Source organism: Notamacropus eugenii, chromosome 3 (assembly GCF_028372415.1).
Source record: "Notamacropus eugenii isolate mMacEug1 chromosome 3, mMacEug1.pri_v2, whole genome shotgun sequence".
NCBI classification, from domain to species: domain Eukaryota; kingdom Metazoa; phylum Chordata; class Mammalia; order Diprotodontia; family Macropodidae; genus Notamacropus; species Notamacropus eugenii.
Window position 1 is genome coordinate 381,912,277 of NC_092874.1, and position 5,303 is coordinate 381,917,579.

Here is a 5,303-nt window from a genome sequence, read left to right on the forward strand (position 1 = left end):
CGAATTTTTTTTTAACATTAACCAACTGAGACACAAATAACATTTATGTATGCTAACTTCACAAACCCTTGACCTAATTGTCTCCACACCGTTACTAAGAATTAAAGGACCCTAACTTACTGTTGTTGGTCTAATGTTCTAAGTCTAATAGCTTAATTTTAGACTTAACCTCAGATGTTCCCCTACCAACAATCTATAATTTAATAGATCTGGTATTAAGCTTACAAACCTTTTGACTATAGGAAATTGCCACTAAGAGGAGGGATATTGCAGAGAAACAATATCTCCCCGACTTCTTGTCAATTCCAGGCAGGATTAGATTGCCAACTTGCATTCAGTCAGGCTTAGAGTCTGCCAGGTGTCAGTGGGGAAACTGAGTCAGGAGAATCCTACCTCAGCCCAGGCTGAACAGCCACTCTCCCACCCTTCCCATGAGATCCCCTTTTGCAGTTCATACCAGCATCTCACAGGCTTACTGGCACCATGGATTGGAGGCTCAGACCGCCTTTCTTGCTATCCATACCTGGAGTTAGACTCAGAAGAACAGTCACTTAATAGTCCCATAGTATCTTAAAGTAACAAGTTCCAATAACCAGGTTTCAAATATGACTATAATTTCATATTGACTAAGGAACATCTTTTGAGGCAAGTCTTAAGGGGCTTACATGCCTTTCTATACATGTTCTAGTTCCTAATTAAATAACAATTATAAAATCAAATAATCTTTACGTTTCAAGTACACCAGTTGTAAGATATTGTTGGACTCTGCTTTCAAGTCCATTCTGTCTCCTTCAACAGGGGCAGCTAGGTGGTGCAGTGGATAGAGCACCAGTGCAGGAGTCAGGAGGACCTGAGTCCAAATCTCACCTCAGACACTTGACACTCACTAGCTGTGTGACCTTGGGCAAGTCACTTAACCCCAACTGCCTCATCCTGGGTCATCTCCAGTCATCCTGATGGATATCAGGTCACTGGATTCAGATGGCTTTGGAGGAGAAGTGAGGCTGGTGACCTGCACAGCCCTCCCTCACTCAAAACAAAGTCAAGTACAAGTCATGTCACCATTTCTCTGATGGCATGGTCTTCTTTGGCAACGAAGGACAAACACACTATCTTCCTCAATATTATGGGTCTTAATTTCACTCACATTCATGGTTATAACTGTCGTACATTTCCTTTTATCCTGCCTTTTTGTATTGTTTTGTCTTTGCACCCTCTGCTTTTACAAAGAAGGGAAAAGAGAAGTTTGACCAGTACTTGTAATTTTTAAGTGATCCATTGCCTTTCTTCCCTTCTCCCGTGACGTGTTCCTGATCACGAGTTTTTATTCTCTTTCCTTTTGATTTTGGCTTTCTGCTTCAGTCTCTGCTGTCTATTTTCCTTATGACATCTCTCACTTAGGTTATCCTCTTTCAACACCTTTCCCCATTTTCCTTTTGAGTTTAAGGTATTTCTACATCACACTTTGTGTGTTGAACTTTTTTTGGTCCAATTCAGATGAAAGTGAGTTTCTTGGAGGTTCTGAACACCCCACACCTTCCCCCATGTTTGTATACTTTTCATTTCATGGATTCCTTCTGTTATATGAATGAGTTCCTACCCCTTCTTCCTCATTTCCAGTTTACTTTCTTTCGAATTTTCTTTGTTTTTTTTTATTAATTTTTTTAAATTAATTTTATTTATTTTCAGTGTTCTACAATCACTACCATTTTCCTTTATTTCTTAAGACCATTGGAAAAGATTAAAGCCACAACCCCTCTGACATTCTGCCTATTTCATTGTGAACTTTAAAGACATTAAGATTATGAGAAGACTCCTGATTTTTTTTTCCTTATAAGCATCTAAAGAGTTCTTAGTCATGGAGGCCTTTCCAAAAGTCAAATACATTTAGCTTTCTATACTTCTCAACTCTTGCATTTATACTTCAGAGTATCTGTTCAATTCTCTCCTTTTCATCAGGAATGTTTTGAAGTCCTCTTTTAGAGTCTACTTTTTTCTCCAGTAGGATTATACCTAAATTTTGCCCAATAGATTATTTTTGGTTGTAAGCCTTTATCTTCTGCTTTTTGGAATGCTGTACTATATTTTAAGCTCTCCTCTCATAAACAGCATAAACTTGTAAGTCTTTTGTGATCCTGACTGTGGTTCCTCTGTACTTGAACTTTTTCTTTTTGTTTTATATTTCTTTTTCCTTTGACCTGGAAGTTCTGGATTTTAACTACAACATTTTGGAGTGATTTCTTTTTCTGGTTTCTTTCAGTAAGTGAGGGGTGTATTCTTTATATTTTTGTTTTGCCATCTGATTCTGGGCAATTTTGGTTTATGACCTCTTGAATATGCTATCCAGGCCTTTTTCTTATGGTTTTCAGAGTCAGGTGATTCTAAGATTATCTCTCCTTGATCTGTTCTTCAGGTACTTATTTTTGATAGTGACATACTTTACATTGGATTTTTTTCTCCAGTCTTTTGATTTTGTATTCATTTTTCTTGCTATCTCATGGAAACTTTTTTTTTTTTCTGTTTGTCCCATTCTAAGTTTAAAGAAGTTCACTTCCTGGGTAAAAGTTATCATCACCCATTCTAAGGTATTAATTTTCCTTGCCATTCTTTTCTACCTAATATTTTCTTTAACATTTTATTTTGTAGCTCATTTCATTTTTTCTAGATGCTGCTATAGTTCTTATGGTCAGGACACGCTTCTTAGGCTCTATATGTGCAGTACTCTTTTCATCTAAATTTTGATTTTCTCTCATTTCAAGCAATTTCCTTATCATGGCATTTTCTTCTATTTATTCTTCAGGATCAATACATGGATTGAGGTTTGTGTTAAGTTCAAGTCTGCTTCTTCTCATACTCTCTTGGATAGCATGGGTAGGCCCTATTTGGTCCTAGGTGCAGTGTCTGAAACTAGGTCCTGCCTTCTTCAGTTATCACCTGATTTTGTCTCCTGCCATGACTGTGAACTCCCTGAAAGCAGAAACTGTCTTTTGCCTTTTTTTCTTTTTGAATCCCCAGTGCTTAGCACAGTGCCCGTCACACAGAAGTTACTTAAATGCTTGTTCACTACCCACCTCTAGAGAGTTTATGATTTAAGAGTAATGAAGATCTTTTTGGGGGGACATAGCCAATACAGAAGTTTGTTTTGTTACAAGGTCTTATTTGATTTTGCTTTTTCAAAAAAAAGCAAAAGGATAGAGAGTGGAAGAATATAAAGTGGATCTTTATAAAAATAAAAATACTTAATTTTTAAAAAATTTAAAATAAATGCTAGAGTAATTCAGGTACAGGCTGCTAGGATTCTGGGTTGGGTATGGTCTACTGGTTGCTGCTTTGATCCTGTCCCCTGTAGCTAAGGTTCCAGAGTCATCCTGCAGTAGGTGTTACTCAGGCCATGGGTCCTCCTGTGGAAATGAAGCACTTATGTCCTTTATCTCCTAGATATCCTGGCTTGCCTCTGCTTAGAGCTTCCCTCATATAGGGTGTGTGTGTGCTTGCAATCCTATACTGGTTGAAGGAATTTATAGTTGATTCTCCATATTCTCTATTTATCATTGTTCCCTCTGGTGCTTTTTTTTTCTTCCAATTTTAAAAAATTTTTATTTTAGGTTTTAGGTTTAAAATTCTATCCCTTCACCCTCTCTGACCTCAACAGTAAGCAATGAGATATAGGTTATACATGTGCAATTATGTGAAACATTTCCATATTAATCATTTTGTACAATTAAGACTCAAATAAAAGAAAAAAACCAAAGTGAAAAATAACATGCTCCTCTGGAGGTGTATAGTATGCTTCCTTTGGGATTGTCTTGGATCATTGTATTCCTAAGAATGGATAAGTACTTCACAGTTCTCCATCAAACAATATTGTTACTGTGTACAACTTTCTTCTGGTTCTGCTCACTTCACTATGCATCAATTCTTGTAAATCTTTCCAGGTTTCTCTGAAATTGTCCTGCTTGATATTTCTTACAGCACAACTAATATTCCATGAAATTCATATACCTCAGCTTGTCTAGCCATTCCCCAATTGAAGGGCATCCCTTTGATTTTCAATTCTTAGCCACCACAAAAAGAGCTGCTGTAAATATTTTTTTTTGTACAAATAGGTCCTTTCCCCTCTCCCCCACCCCTTTTTTTGGATTGTCTTTGGGATATAGACCTAGTAGTAGTGGTATTGCTGGATCAAAGGGTATGCAGTTTTATAGCCTTTTGAGCATAGTTCCAAATTGCTCTCCAGAATGGTTGAATCAGTTCACAATTCCACCAACAGTGCATTTGTATCCCAGTTTGACCACATTCCCTCCAATATCCAACATTTTTCTTTGTTGTCATATTAGCCAATCTGGCATCTCAGGGCTATTTTAATTGGCATTTCTTTAATCAATAATGATTTAGAGCACTTTTTCATGTGACTATAGATAGCTTTGATTTGTCTGACAAATGCCTATTCACATCCTCTGACCATTTACCACTTGGTGAATAACTTGTATTTTTATAAATTTGACTCAGTTATCTATATATTTGAGAAATGGGGCCTTTATCACACATATGTGTTGAAAAAATTTCCCCCTAGCTTTTTGATTTCCTTATAATTTTGGTTGCATTGGTTTTGTTCGTGCAAAAGCTTTTCATTTTTATATAATAAAAATTATCTATTTTACATTTTGTAATGCTCTCTATATTTTCTTTCGTCCTACATTCTTTTCTTATCCATAAATCTGATAAACTATTCCATGCTGTTAATTTGCTTATAGTATCACCCATTATGCGTAAATCATGTACCCATTTTGACCTTATCTTGATATATGGTATGAAATGGTGGCCCATATCTCGTTTCTGCCATACCAAATTTTCCAGTTTTCCCAACAGTTTTTGTCAAATAATGAATTTTTGTTCCAAAAGCTTGGATCTTTGGGTTTAGCATATACTAGATTACTATGGTTATTTACCATAACATAATTTGTACCTAATCTATTCCACCGATCCACCACTCTATATCTTAGGCGGTATTGTTTTGATAATTACCACTTTATAAGCCCTTTTGAAATCTGATATAGCTAGACCCCTTTGTTTCACATTTTTAAAATTGATTCCCTTGATATCTTTGAGCTTTTGTTCTTCCAAATGAATTTTATTTTTCTAGTTTTATAAAATAATTTTTGATAGTTTAACTGGCATAGCACTGAATAGATTAATTTAGGTAGAATTGTCATTTTTATTATATCAGTGTGGCCTACCCATGAGCAATTAGTATTTTTTCAGTTGTTTAGATCAGACTTTATTTGTGTGAAAAGTGTGTTATA